Genomic DNA, 16,674 nt, shown 5'->3' with positions numbered 1-16,674 from the left:
TAGTGGAACCATTCATATTAAATTTACATGTACCTTAGCCCAAGACATTGCAATATGTGTTGTTGCTCATATATACTATGTGCTCACTTGTTTGTTTCTATTCAAGATTAACAAACAATTCTCTATTTCAGCATATATATCTTGTTGTTGTAGAGTCAACCCACTATGAATATGACACTTGTACCACAAGCATTATTTTTGAAACTATCATTACAATTTCCTTAATTTTCTTTTATTTTCCAATTAAGACATTGTGATTTGTAATGCCCTTTCTTCCCACATTTGAAATAGTTTTCAATAAATGGTCCACTTTGCCTCTTTTTCCTTTATGTTGGGACTTGGGTCAGCTTGTGGGTTGTTGACTTGGGCTTGGGTCTAGTGCCTTACAAATTCATGGGCCTCGATGAAGTGGGCTGGAGGTAAAGCTCTAATGCATGCTATTTGGTGAAGGTCTGATCCAGATGAAACGGCGTAGTTCGGTTTGTTTGAAATGACATCGTGTTGCTTCTTCCGAGTGGCTTCCAAGGTCCTTGGAACGACGGTGTTCAACGCCTTGGCTGAAACGATGTCATTCTTTGTAGGATTTGGATTATCAAAAGCGGCCAAAACAATGTTGCTTTTGTCGTTTTCATCTTCAATCGGGTTAAAATGTTGATTAGCCAGGAATGATTTGAATTTTCCTGACCGTTGGCTGAAATGGGACAACACAACCTTTTTTTTCTTCCTCGCCCAGACTGGTTTCCGACTCTATGAAAGTTAGATCTATGCTTTCGTCTGGCGCATTGGACGATGATGACCCAAGTTCTGACGTGTCCCCGACACTCTCGAACCTCGACAATGGTGAAGATCTCCGGCGACCAGCTGGAACATTATTTGAGAAATTTGTTGAATCCTCTATTAATTTCTAGCAGTACTGATTTTCTTCTTTGTATGAAAATATGCCAATAAATTTTCTCAAAATAGTAACTAGTTACCAAATTTTGTAGATTCGTAGTATACTTGAGGCCTCCCATTATCATTTGGAAAAGTTTTTTCCTTGGATGTAAGAGTCTCCGTAAATAATTGTAATATGTAAGTGTGGTTACCAAACCAAACACTTGCCTATTAATGGTCTTCTCAATGAGAGCAAACAATGCCTCTGTCATGACAAGGTTCTTGATACCACTGCTGGAAAAAGAAGAATGGAAACGAGCGGTATTTCAGCAAAATGGAGATACTCCGATGAGTGTATTTGTCTAAAAAATTGACGATGGTCAGAGGAATTGCAAGTATACGAATTGTGCACAAATAGTCTCTGTTTGTAGACCACATGGCACTAGTTGGCAAGTGACAAACGATTTGGTGTGATCACACCCTTTAGATTTACATGCACATGGGAATACCTAAATTTGTTAAATGGATGATTCTCCAAAATCTAGATCATTTATTCCCTACAAAAAACACCATCAAACTTTGTGATTGATCACCCTTGAAGATTTGGAGATTCAAATTATGGTGATAATGCCTACATTGTGCTCAATTTTTGAAAATAAATAAATTATAAAACCATCCTCTATCTTAAACAATCTTATATAAAAAAATACAAATTGGTGCTCTAGGGGTAATGAGTCATGACCAGCATGGTAGGCCAATTCGGGCTGAGCACTGACAATGTCAGAGTCGGAGTGCCCCTCCAACTCTGACTTCGACTCTGATTCCAATTCACATAGCCTCTGATCCAATTCCAACTCCAACTTGTCGGAGTAGAGTCGGATTTAGACTTTTTTTTCTTAACCCATTTGAAATTTTAATTTGGCAATTTTGGACTCTCATTAATCGGATTGGGTTTCCAGATTTCAGTTTTTTTAAAAAAATAGTTTTTCAAATTTCAATTTTATTTAAACATAACCAAAATTGAAAAAAATAAATCATTGTACAAATTAATGTTATTATACATTAGTATTATATGTTATTATATATTAATGTTTATACATTAGTATTACATGTTATTATACATTGATTAGTATACATTACTGGTACATGTTATTATACTTTAGTTATTATACTTTAATTATTATATATTAGTATTACATATTATTATAAATTTACATATTTGTGTTTATACATAATACATTAGTTATTATATAACTAGTATTACATGTTATTATATATTAATTTTTATACATTAGTTCTTATTATACATTAGTGTTACATGGTAGTAATAGTTAATAGTATGGTTATATAGTAATAGTTAATAATATGGTATTTACATATACTAAACTATTATTAGTCAATTTAGTCAATTTATATTATAGTATAAGTATATTATATTATAATAATTTGCTCATACTAGTATATTATTGAATTTAACTAACTATATAAGTTATAATTATATAATATATATATGATTAATATATAAAAAAATACAAAACTTTCTATAAATAAAAAATACAAAAATTTCTATAAAATATGTATAATATCAGAGTTGGAGTCGGTACATCGCTACTTATGACTTTGATAAGTCGAAGCTGGAGCGAAGTCAGTGGGGAGTCGGAATTGGATTTTCAGGTTTTTGCTCAGCCCTAAGGCCAATAATTACACACATACATAAATATATATTTCTCATGGAGAGAAATTATGCTATTTCATTATATTATGTGGACATGCAAATCTCATTATTTTATACATTATTTAATGTTCCTAACCCTAAAAAATTCCAAAGAGACAATGATATTAAGTGAGCGAATAATCATGATACATGGTTGATTTGGCAAGATCAAGGTTTTTGTCTTGTACCCTTTTTGTCTTTTAATCAATTATACAATAAAACTAAGAAAGAATTATACAAGGTACAACTTAACACAAGTTCCATATAACAACATCATGAGCTATGAACTTAAGAAATAAACACTAGTTATCTGAAAGTAACATCTACCATCATTGGATCTTTTGCTCCTATCCAGTAATATATGGTGTATTCTGTTGGTGGTTGCCATTTCAATTTCAACAGTGACAAAACAGTTGCCTTCCATCACATAACTGGAGTATGCTGGAACCCTTGTGAATGCAGCTACCTTTATGCTCAAAATATATCTCTGCAAAAGCAAATTAAAAGTCAACTGTGAAGACTCAGGTAAGGAATATGAAGATACTCACTGACTCTTATGAAAACCATTACCTGATGCCATTTTCCCAGACCGAAAAAGATTTCGTCTAAAGGCCATCTAAACTGACAACATAAATGATAGATATTATTCAGACATGAGTATGCACATACTCGGTTCCATTTTGCAAAAGAGAGTAACTCACCTGGAAGTTATCATGGACCATCACTGCAGCAATAGACTAGCCCAAACCTTTTGAAATGAGATGCTAAATCGGTAGGAGGATATCAATGGCCATCTTCTTTTGCTTATTAAATTGACAAAAAGAAAGCTACATCTTCTACCCAACATAAACATTAACTCACTCTGTACACCAAAATCGGACCTCCATATACGATTGAAAGCACATTAAATGATAACCGTAGACAATAAGGTTCAAATTTGGTTGAGGTGAAATGCACTAGTTTTTGAAAAGAAGTTCTTTGGTCCTGATGTGATTTTCATGCAGGCAAAAGGAAGCTTAGAAGAGTTCCAACAAGCTCAGGTCCATCCTGCAAGGGTGGTTGGGCAATGCAGTAGTGAGAAGGGAACCCAAGGGAGAGCTTTGTCAAAGTCAATTGGGATGCGCATGGTCAGCTGATAGAAGATATTAAAAGGGCTCTTTACAGTAGACCAGATTGGATGGTACAACATACATATAGGGAAAGTAACGAAGTTGCTGATTTTCTTGCAAAGTTTTCTTTTACCGTAAAGGAGGAAAGAGTTTGGATAGAAAGTGGTTCGGTAGAAATGCATAGTGTTGTATTACAGGATAAACTCTGTATTTGTTGATTCATAAATAGAAAGTTTGGGTTTGTTTTTTCAAAATAATAATAATAAAGCCATGATACCAAAACTTGAGACTGCAAAGCAAACCAGAATAGCAAAAATCCCATATAAAGGCCATCTAAACTAACAATGTAAATGGGTGTTTGCGACACTAGAAGATATTAATTGAAAAAGGTCCAAAGGCATTCACAAACTAAAAAATCCCCAAAGGCATTCACAAACTGAAAAATCCATGTAAGCACAGAAGAATTTGAAGCAACATTTTCCCAAGAAAAGAATAACAACACAAGGAATTGGATGTTTACGATACTAGAAGATAGTAACTTTCACAAAGTGTTTGGGCAGCATATTGCAAACCATATAAACACGATAGCTAGTTCAGTTAAGATTGCTAGTCTAGTTGTGACTAAAAGCAACATTCACAAAGTGTTTGGGCAACATTCACGCATTGGTCAGATGACATATGTTCTTAGCTCATTTTGTAGATTGGTGTTTGGGGAATGTTGTGGTATGAAGCATATATTTGTTTGGTAGTTAGAAAGAGATAGATCAAGCATTTTCCGATTTAGTGAAGACAAAAAACATAAACAGAAAGAAAGAAAAAAGGTATAGGCCGAGAGGGAAAGGGAAAGAAACACGAGGAATGAAGGGGTGGGGGTTTTTTGGTTATTTTATAGAGAAGGGAGAGGAGCTGTTAGCATGATCTTTTTTATTACAAGCACCTAATTGTCTTTCGAAACAGCGCATTACTTGTCGTCCCAAGAAAAAGACGCATTAGTGGCCTTTCCATTCGGTAACACTGGAGCCAATTTTCTTTTTTTTTTTTTTATTTTTAACAAAAAAAAGGATGGTACTTCATTTTATTAATATATATTTATTCATAATAATACTAAATATAATCATAAATTGTATAAATGCCGCACACTCCTTTAAAAAAATGAGTAAATTTGAAATCTATATGAAAAAATTAATTTTTTAATAATGGACCTCACTTATTTTTAAAAAGAGCGCACGGTACTTACACAATTCATGACCATACCTAATATTATTCAAAAATTAATTTTTTAATATAGGTCTTATATTTAATTACCAAATTTTTTAAAAATAAATGTGTGGCATTGTCCACTTTATAACTGTAAAATATCTTTTCTTATTCATTTATACCTACTTTATGAAAAACTCTATTTTGTAGCTTTACACCATACACATACTTTTATTTGTTATCCTTTTATTTTTTTTTCCCTAGCAAATATTATTGTTGAATAGAATAATTCTTATTTTATGAATAGAGAAAGAAACTTGGAGTTAGAAAAGAATACCTAGCTGAAACAAAGCTAGTATAAAAATATAAATAACCTTTAAAATCTAAATACAGTAGCCAACCCTGTCTTTGAACGTTTCTAAACAACATGGGAAGGAAGCATATCATAGTAAAGCATATATACATGCATGCACGTAGCTATACTTTGAGTCTCCAATCAATCTCTTTGCTGACTTTTAACTATTTATTGTTAATGCAATGCTTATGATCAGGTAATTACCCTTTTATATTACTTAGAACATGACAACATATCAACCATATATCTGCATAATTGCCATTATATTTGAGGTAATATTAAAAGATTATGATGACAAATATACTAATTAAAAGAATAATTATATAGAACACTGAATTACCCTTATTAGGGCTGCACACAACTCCTAATAATAATTAATTTGGAACAATAATAGTAGTACATGATTCCACGCCCAACATACAATTCAATTAAAATTGGTAATAAAAATAACATATAAAGTAATATCGATAGATAGACATGAAAAACGACAAAGCCCGAATTATCCATAAAATCCTAACCCAAAAGCAATAATAATTTTATTTAATTAATTGGTTGCGAGACAATCTCGCATGTATTTTGCTGATCATCTGCAGCATTTCCAAGTATTCTCTATACTTCATTCCCGCGAATGCTGGAGGAGGATTGGTTTCATTGTCAACCAACTCTAGCTGGTGCTGGGCTGAAAACAGTTTCCAGAGCTGGTCCATACAACACAGGTATCGACATTCTTGCATCTGTTTCATTCACAAGTGCCCGATGGAAAACAATTAGGACAACAAGCGAAGCAAAGTTGGCTAAAATCAGGTGAGGCTAATCATGTCTCTTTTTTCCGCGCTCTGAATTCAAAAAAATATAAAGTTGTAAGGGAGATGAGGCTTAGTGATGGGCGTTGGCTAAAAAATCCGGAGGAAGTTCATGAGGGGGTGGTGCAATATTTAAGGAGTTTTTGGGTTCTAATCATATTGGTAGTCTTCCGAATTTAGCAAACTTGGTTGATCTAGTGATTACTGAGTGGGATAATAAGAAGATTATGGAGCTTCTTTCGATCCAAGAGGTGAAAGATGCAGTGTATTCTATTCCATCGGATAGTAGTCCGAGGCCGGATGGTTTCGGATCCAGTTTTTACAAATTCTGTTAAGAGTTTATTTCCGTGGAGGCGGTCCATGATTTCTTCCGAGGTAATCCTTTACCAAGATTTTTTTCAGCTACTTCTCTTGTACTTATTCTTATTCCAAAGATCGATAACTTGAAAAGTTTTGACAAATTCTGCCCTATCAGCTTATGTTCAGTATTTTACAAGATTTGTATTAAGATTTTAGTGGCTTGTATTTCACCATTGCTTTCTCGGTTCATTTCCCCGGATCAAGGCGCTTTTATTCTTAGGAGAAGTATTTTTTATAACATAAGCTTGACGCAGGAAATGACACATTATCTTCATAGGCCAAGTCGGGGTGCTAATGTTCTCCTAAAAATTGATATGGCTAAGGCCTTCGATAGCATTGAGTGGGGGTTTTTGCTACATGTGTTTTGTGCCTTTGGATTTTCTATGGAGTTTTTGTTAACATGACTGATTATCAGGCTCAATCTCCTGCTCTATCAACTGCTCAATCTCAGGCTATCTCAAATGGCAAGACTAAGGATAGTTGACCTCCATTTATTTCCTAGGATTAATCTGTTGTAAATCAATGTAAATCAGTTATTACTTTCTGTATACTTTCCTTCCATGTATATTTCCTTTCTTGTTTACTTCCCTTATTTGTACATAGCCTACGGCTATATTTATTTGATGGAATACAACACTGGTCTGTGTAGAATTCAAATCATTTCATTCTCTATTCTTTCATGGTATCAGAGCAACCATAGGAACACTCCTTTGATCCTGCTTTGAACATGGACTCATCTCCTCATAATCACACCTTCACCTTACCAAGTATTACACATCACATTTCCACCAAGTTAGATGGCTCAAACTATTTAAATTGGGTTTCACAGTTTCTTCCTATTCTCAGGAGCCATGAATTAATGGGTGTTGTAGATGGTACAGAACCATGCCCCCATCAATTCCTCACTGATGAAACAGGAAAGACAACCATAGTAATCAATCCTGATTACCTATTGTGGCAAAAGAAAGACCAGTATCTTCTTGGCTGGTTTACAACCACTCTATCTGAGACAGTTCTATCCTCTATATATGGATTGAACACCTCTAGACAAGTGTGGACATCTCTGGCAGCAAGATTTGCTTCTCAATCACGTTCTCGTGTAGCTTATCTAAAGCGCCAATTGCAATCTTTACAGTAGGGATCTCAGTCTTGTACTGAGTATCTTGGTCTTGCCAAATCATGGGCTGACCAATTGATGGTTGTAGGCAAACCAGTAGAAGATGATGATCTCATCTCCTACGTATTGGGTGGTTTGAGTCCTGCATATACTGCTTTTATTACTTTTTACAACTTTGCTACTCGTGATGCTCCCATGACATTTCAGGATTTTCAAGCTGAAATTCTAAATTTTGAAACTCTACTTGGCAATCAACATCAATCTGTTGGTAACTCAGGGAATTTTGCTCTCTACTCTCACAAACCAAAACCCACATGGTCAAACCACAATGGCAAAGGCAAGCCATTTGGACAGAACAAGGGCAATTACAGACCAAATCAGAAAAGAGATAGCAACAACAAGAATCCCTTTCAAGCTGACTCCAATAGGGCACCATGCCAAATTTGTGGAAAAATGGGGCACTCAGCCTTGGACTGCTACAAGTGTATGGATTATGCATATCAAGGCAAACATCCACCTGCTCAATTGGCTGCAATGGCAGCAAGAACAAATTCTTCAATAGAACACTCTCAAGAGCAAAATTGGTATGCTGACAGTGGTGCAAACAGTCATGTGACAGCAGCTTTGGAGAACTTATCTATCCAAGAACCATACAAAGGTGATGAGGAAATTGCTGTGGGCAATGGAATAGGTTTGACAATTGCAAATCAAGGTTCTGCAGTTCTCTTTAATTCTAGCACCCATTTCAAGCTAAACAATATACTTCGCTGTCCATCAGCTTCTGCAAACTTGCTTTCCATACAGAAATTCTGTTCTGATAATCATTGTGTATTTTTATTAACTGAATCTCATTACTTTGTGAAGGACAAATGCATGGGTCAGACACTTTTGCAAGGGCTCAGTAAAGATGGGTTGTATCCGATCTCCTTCACCAACCAAATGAATAAAACCAAGAAAACCACTGCCTTCCTTGGTGTCACAGCTGATCCTATCACTTGGCACAGAAGACTTGGCCATCCTGCTACTGCTACCTTTGATAAAATCAAATCTTTAGTGCAACTTCCTGTCACTAAGTCTCTTAAGCAGTGTTCTTTGTGCAAATCATGTCAGTTAGCAAAGTCTAAAGCTTTACCTTTCTCTGAGTCTCATAATGTAACTCTTGCACCTCTTGAAATAATACATTCAGATCTTTGGAGTTCACCAATTGTTTCAAACAATGGTTACAAGTATTATGTGACCTTTATTGACAATTTTTCAAGATTCACTTGGATCTATCCCTTACAATCAAAATCTGAAACTTTTGAATGCTTTGTTAAGTTCAAATGCATGGCTGAAAACCTCTTATCTATGAAAATCAAAGCTTTTCATTCATATGGTGGTGATGAATTCATCTCAAACAGATTCAATCAATTTCTTGAAACACATGGTATTACACGTAGATTGTCTTGCCCTTACATTGCTCAACAGAATGGTTTAGCAGAAAGAAAGCATAGACACATAGTAGAAACTGGTCTAGCTTTGATTTCTCAATCCAAGATGCCCTTAGACTACTGGGATGATGCTTTTAACACTGCTGTTTACCTCATTAATCGCTTGCCTACTGCTTTTTTGAAACATCAATCTCCTTATTTCAAACTCCTTCACAAGCAACCAGATTTGAAACATCAACATCAATCTGCTTTTTTGGTTGTGCTTGCTTTCCTCTCATTCGAACATATAACCATCACAAACTGATGTTTAGATCCAAAAAATGCATATTTTTAGGCTACTGTTCCAACTACAGAGGATACAGATGCCTTGATCCTGCAACTCGAAAAATCATTCTTAGCAGACATGTTGTGTTTGATGAAGGTTCCTTTCCTACTCAAGACTGGTTTCCACCTTCTACTAAGCCCTCTGCAACAATTTTTGGTTCCACAGCAGGAAATTCTTCTCAGGTAATGACTCTTACTCCTCCTCAATTCATATCTGCTGAAATTACTACCAATTCTCATGCTATTTCCAATCCTGTTGATCCTAGACATGAGCTCTCTGATTCAGTCCCTCAAAATGAATTTAATGACCTGCCAACTGGTTCTGACCCTCCTGTTATCATGTCACCTTTTGATAATCAGAGTCAAGAATCTAGTCCTTCCAATTTCTCACAAGTTGACCTAGCCTCATCCATCCCTTCAAATACTCAACCCTCACACTCAATGGTGACTAGATCCCAAGATGGTTTCAGAAAAGTCAAAAATTTTTCAGATTACAAACTATATTCCACTAAGTATCCCCTGCAGGTCTACTCTGCCCCAAGTGCTTTTGTCACTCCTAAAACTTTTGCACAAGCAAACTCAGATCCTCATTGGTGCCAAGCCATGCAAGAAGAATATCAAGCACTTAGAACCAACCAGACTTGGACTCTTTGTCCTCGACCTCCTGATAAAACCATTATCTCAAATAAGTGGGTCTACTAGGTTAAACAAAAGGCTGATAGCACAATTGAAAGGTTCAAGGCTCGGTTAGTAGCAAAGGGATATGAACAACAAGATGGCATTGATTTTACAGAAGCCTTTAGTCCAGTGGTCAAGGCTTCCACTATCAGAACCATTCTTGCTATTGATGTACACTACAGTTGGCCAATAAAGCAGTTGGATGTCTCCAATGCTTTCCTCCATGGATCACTTGAAGAGGAGGTATATATGGAACAACCACAGGGCTTTGTTGACAACACTTATCCCACTCATGTATGCAAGCTGCAAAAGGAAATCTATGGACTAAAGCAAGCTCCTCGAGCTTGGTTCAACAAACTAGCAAGCACTCTACTTGATCTCGGGTTTGTTGAATCTACTGTTGATTATTCACTCTTCATTTTTCACAAGTCTAATATTCACTTGTTCCTACTCATTTATGTTGATGACATAATTGTCACTGGAAACAATTCATCTGCCATCACTCATCTTGTTTCTTGCCTCAAGCAAAGCTTTGCTATGAAAGATCTTGGAGACTTGCATTTTTTCTTGGGCATTCAGGTTCATCGAACTACAGTAGGCCTTCATCTCTCCCAGCTCAAGTATATCACTGAACTTCTTGAGACAGCCAGAATGGCTGGGGCAAAGCCAGCCAAAACTCCAATTCTTGCTGGTACCAAACTGTCACAATATTATGGGGATCCTCTAGACAATGCTACTGAGTATAGACATTTGGTTGGAGCTTTACAATATTGTGTTTTAACTAGGCCTGACATTGCATTTCCTGTAAACCAGTTATGTCAATTCATGCACAACCCCACTACCACTCACTGGGCAGCTGCAAAAAGGGTTCTCAGATATCTTAAAGGCACCATTTACCAAGGGTTGTGCTTCAGTCCAGGCTTTCTACATCTCAATGCCTACACTGATTCAGATTGGGCATGGAATCCCGATGACAGAAGATCCACAACAAGTTATGCTATCTTCCTTGGTTCTTGCCTCATTAGTTGGATTGCTAAAAAGCAACATGTGGTGTCTAAATCCAGCACAGAAGCTGAATACAGATCACTTGTTCTTGCTACTGCTGAACTTTTTTGGCTCAGAATGCTTTTCCAAGATCTGCATATTCCACTTACCACCACTCCCACTCTATGGTGTGATAATATTGGTGCTATATCTCTTGCTTCAAATCCAGTTTTTCATGCTCGTACTAAGCATGTCGAAGTAGACTATCATTTTATTCGGGACAAAGTAGTGCAGAAAGACATTGTCATCCATTACATTCCTACAGCTCAACATATTGCAGATATCTTTACCAAAGGTCTGACCTCTGCTCGATTTCTTCTATTGAGAGATAAGCTACAAGTGTGTCCTACACCCATTAGCTTGCGGGAGAATGTTAACATGACTGATTATCAGGCTCAATCTCCTGCTCTATCAACTGCTCAATCTCAGGCTATCTCAAATGGCAAGACTAAGGATAGTTGACCTCCATTTATTTCCTAGGATTAATCTGTTGTAAATCAATGTAAATCAGTTATTACTTTCTGTATACTTTCCTTCCATGTATATTTCCTTTCTTGTTTACTTCCCTTATTTGTACATAGTCTACGGCTATATTTATTTGATGGAATACAACACTGGTCTGTGTAGAATTCAAATCATTTCATTCTCTATTCTTTCAGTTTTGTGGTCTGATCAGAAGTTGTGTGTCTTCTCCTTGGTTTTTGGTAACTATGAATGGGGTTTCCAAGGGTTTTTTCAAAGGTGAGCTAGGGTTTCGACAAGGAGATCCCATCTCTCCATACCTTTTCATACTAGTGGAGGACATTTTTCTAGATTGTTGAAGGAAAAATCCCAGCAAGGTTTGATAAGACCTTTTCATCATCATAGAGACGCCGCTCTTATCTCTCACTTGTCATATGCAGATGATATTTTTATCTTTGCTACTGGCAATAAATCTTCATTAAAAGAATATCTCAGAGTCTTTAGAGTTGTATGGAAAATGGTCGGGCCAAAATGTGAGTAAGGAAAAATCATCAATTATTTTTTCTAAGCATATCTCTCATGCTAGACGTCGGAAAAACTCTTTGCCGATTAAATATTTGGGAGCTCCAATTTTCTTCGGAAGGCTAAAGGGTATCCACTTTGACCATTTTTTGGGGAAGATTAGAGATAAAATAGGAGGATGGCAAGCTAAACTATTGTCAAATGGGGCACGCCTTCTCCTATTAAAGCATGTCCTTGGGAGCATGCCTATCCACCTCTTATCTATTTTGTACGTTCCAAAGTCAATCATAGGGACCTTCAACCAGTATTGCAGTGATTTCTTTTGGGGCTTCCATGAGAGGAAGCCAAAAAAGCATTGGAGGGCATCGGAGGGGATGTGTCATCCTGAAAAAGAAGGGGGTATTGGCTTGAGAAATCTAGAAGACATAAAAAAATCCCTACATATGAAGTTTGCTTGGAAGCTACTTACGGAAGATAATCTATGGGCTCAGTTTTTCAAATCTAAGTATGTTAAAAACTCCCATATCTCTTTACTTAATCCCTCAGTGGGTACGAGTTTTTGGCGGATGGTAATTCAATGCATTCCGAAAGTTCTCCAATTTGCAAGATGGCGAGTCAAGGATGGCAATTTATCCTTCTGGAGTGATACCTGGTTGGAGGATGGTCTACTTTGTAATGACCTCAGTATTGTTGCTAATCCGTCCTTGAAAATTAGAGAATGCACCTTGGAGGATGGATGGAATTGTGAGCTTATAAACCAATTGGTTGGCCCAAACCGTTTGGAGGAAATCTTGAAGGTTTTGGACTGGAGGAAAAATGGAGCAGATGTGCTTGTATGGATCCCATCTCCTAAGGGGCTTTTTTCCACAAAAAGCGCATGGGATTGTGTTCAGATCAAAATGCCAATTGATGATTGGGCTGTATGGGTATGGCATCCTTCTCTTTCGAAATTCATGGCTACTACTATGTGGAAAGGGCTTCATGGTGCACTGAGTGTAGATGATCGGGTGAGAAGAATTAGCATTCCTATTGTGTCAAAGTACAACTGTTGTGACCATGGAGCTTATGAAGATCTAAACCATATGTTGGCTGAGGGCGAGTTTGTTAAATGTATTTGGAGGAAAAGCGCTTTACAGATGGGAATAACTGTGAGGGAGGGTCAGTCTTTGAAGGAAATAGTTGATAGTTGGTATAATACTGCTACTAAATCTTCTACTATGGGTAATCTTATTGGGATCATCCTTCTATTGTTACTTGGAGATTTTGGCTGAGAAGATGCAAAGCTCGTATGGAAGGCAGTGGTGAGTCCGTTGAACAGGTCTGGAGAAGTATTCGCTATTGGATTACCATAATAGGTGCGAAATTAAAGGCCAGAAAAAATTTGAAAATAATAGACGAGGTGATCTTAAAAGAGCTAAATGTCCCTCCAAAAAAGGGTACAAAGAAGACACTGCAGATGGTCAAATGGTTTCGACCATACCAGGGAAGATACAAACTCAATACCGATGGGAGCAGCCGAGGCAACCCGGGGCAAGCTGGAGGTGGAGGAATAATCCAAAATTCCTCAGGTAATTTGGTTAGAGCATTTTCAATTTTCCTGGATCAAGGAACAGTTTCTTTTGCAGAATTCATGGCGGTTTATCATGGATTAAAATTGGCTAAAAGTATGGGTATTGTTCAGCTAGATATAGAACTGGATTCCAGTATTGTGATAAAATGGTTGAAACATCAGTTTGTGGCTTATGGTATGTGGAAGATTTTTGGGAAGAACTGAAAGATATGAGGAGAAGTATGAATGTAGCTATCAATCATGTTTATCGGGAAGCCAATGCTCCAGCTGATTTCTTAGCTAGAATGGGCTTGAAGGGATTTACTAACTGCTGGGAATTTTTTTCTGATTTACCTCGTAAGCTTCGTGGTCTTCTGAAGACGGATAAAGATGGACTGCCATACCTTCGAGATGGATAAACTGTCCTGCTTTGTCTTAGGCATTATGAGTTTATGCTTGGTTGTGCTTGGTTTTTTTGCTTTGTTTTTCTGTTTTGTCTTTGGTTTGTAATGTGTAACCTCGATGGAAAACATGCCCGATGGAAAACATTCTTGTACTTGCCGTTACTCAATATCTTGCACGAATTTAACACTTCTTGGTTAGATTATTTAGAAAGATTCGAAGAATCAAATTTCTTTGTCAAATATTTTCAAGTACTAATTAATTAAACAAATATATATATATATATATATATATATATATAAATATATCCTGCCAACAAAATACATGCATACATAAATATCAGAGCATGCAAGCAGCGACTTACCAGATTTAGGACCCCGATTGAATTCGTATGGGAATAAGTAGAGTTTAATTACTTTTATTATATCTTAACCCTCCCTCTCGTGTGGAGTTTGATATCGGGACCTGATCTACTATATATGCATGGTACCATGTAACAGAGGGAGATCGTATAGTGGCTAATGTATCTCATATATTGAAGAGATGCAACAAAGTGTTTGTATTACTCTACAATGTCCCAATCAAAAGCCTAGTGGCATGATTAAAGCTAATGATCGTAAGCTATGCCCTCAATTGGGATGTTGAATATATACACACACATACCGATCCCTACAATTTACCCTTCTTAACACCAAGAACAGACATGATCAATTGTACTTGATCAATTAAACCTACAAACTTGCTCATAAAGAAAAAAAATAAAGGTGTGACATAAACTGCAACAATGCATGCAATAAAAAAAATATATGTATATATAATTAATATGCATATTTACTGATCTATATATATATATATATATATATATATGTATAAAGGTGAAAATTAATGAACTTGATCATGTTAGAATAATTGGGATTCACCTCCATCTGATTGCCAATGTTAACCACGAATACATTGTGATTGGAATTTAAGTTGACCCAATTCCCTTTATGCTGCACCTGAAGACCACATACCCCATTATGGATAAGAAGAGTCAAGAGGCCGTGATCTGAGTGAGGAGGTAAGCCAATTGCTACGTCCGGCTCTGGACATGGCGGATAACAAACTCAAAACCTGACTCCAAATTCATGGCCTTTCTATGTAGCCTTCTTCCAACCCCAAGCTCATTGATATTCCTTTCATCAACCCTCTAGCTACTTCCCGCGTTCTTTTGCTGTACTCCATTGAAATCTCTCTGTTTCAACAATTAAAACAGCAAAAGTGTAATTTCCCAAATAAGTATACTTCTACTAATGTCATGGAATTTTAAGCATAGAAATGTTTTAGTTATAAAGAGATTCTACAAAAATAAATTTACAAATTGACTTGATTTGATGTGGTACATTAGATTGTAAAGTTATTTTTATTATAAAGTAGATTTAATGTATTATATAAAGACATGTTAATTTGTAAGTTTATTTTTATAAAAAAACTTTATGTTTGTATTAGCACTTCGAAAATATTTATATCATCATGATCGCTGCTGCAACTAGTATTACTCGTTAGAAAGTAACCAATGATCGATGACCCTGAAGATTCTGAACAGGGAAGAGGCATTAATATCATTACCTAAGTCCAGTGGGTTTGGTCGGACAGTGAAACTTAGGATGAACAAAAAACTTGATAAAATCCCTCCAAAATAACACTTGGGTCGCTGCACCATTAATGCTGGTGCCATAAAAAATTGGGTCCAAAGTGTCCTTCCCTGCATATTCCTGCTTCTCCTCCTCCGACAGTTTGAAAAATTATCCACAAGTCTCAATGATCACCTTCATCAGGCTCTCCGGCACACCATGTCGATTGATCACCTGATAATCATCATCAACCTTAATACCAATACAAGTGTGTTGTTATTTTCACTGTTTTTATCTGTCATAAGTGAGAGAGTTTATAATAAAATTAGAGAGGAATCACTCTTAAACATATGATCCCAACTCTTTGAAAAAAAAAAAAAAACCCTTAATACCAATACAAGTACTCAAAAGAACCCTTGCTAAGACAACTGCAATATCATATTTAATAATTACGAAAAAGCCCCAGTCTCGGCAGGCTTTGCCAAGGTCATTGACGATCTTGGATCGTTGCTCGGGAGTACCGGAGGTAAGGAGAGAGAAGTCGATGGTAGGGACGGAGTCCTCTGCATATAATTCATCCGAAACTACTGGCCGTAGATGGATGTCGTTATTGGGAGTACAGAAGTTGTACGCGGTGGGGATGGAGGTGAGGTCGCCACGTGTTTCAGCTAGTTGCTTGATGCTTATCATGATGATGAGATTGGGGTTGATGAGGAGGGAATATGCTTTATCTGAGACTGAACTAGGTTTTGGATTATGTAAATGCAGCAGAAACTGTGTATATAATATATATAGCGTGAATGGGGGAGAGAATTTTTTTTCTTTGTTATTTATGTTCTAATCACGTTGATTAGAAGATATTATAAAAGTCAAACCAGCCAGACACTAATACACAACCTGTACTAGAATTGCAGAACAGGATTATGGGATGGCAAATGCATGCTTGATTGTGCGGGGCTGTACAACGAACAGGTGGTATGTGTATATAATTTGACAGTACTTAAGTAGTTGTAAGGTTTAAATTTTTAAAATTTATTTTTAAAATTAAATTATATGATATAAAAATCTTTAAATTTATTTTTTAAATCAAATTATATATCACATGGATGATACGTGATGTAA

General features: G+C 36.3%; 1 pseudogene; it reads right to left on the bottom strand.

Moving 5' to 3' along the window:
• Positions 1-375: 375 nt before the first annotated feature.
• LOC109012178 lies at positions 376-16,242 on the bottom strand (annotated as a pseudogene).
• Positions 16,243-16,674: the final 432 nt, after the last annotated feature.

The sequence above is a fragment of the Juglans regia genome, chromosome 2 (assembly GCF_001411555.2).
Source record: "Juglans regia cultivar Chandler chromosome 2, Walnut 2.0, whole genome shotgun sequence".
Taxonomy (NCBI): domain Eukaryota; kingdom Viridiplantae; phylum Streptophyta; class Magnoliopsida; order Fagales; family Juglandaceae; genus Juglans; species Juglans regia.
Note: the sequence above shows the minus strand (reverse complement) of the source record. Positions and strands in the feature narration are given on the sequence as shown.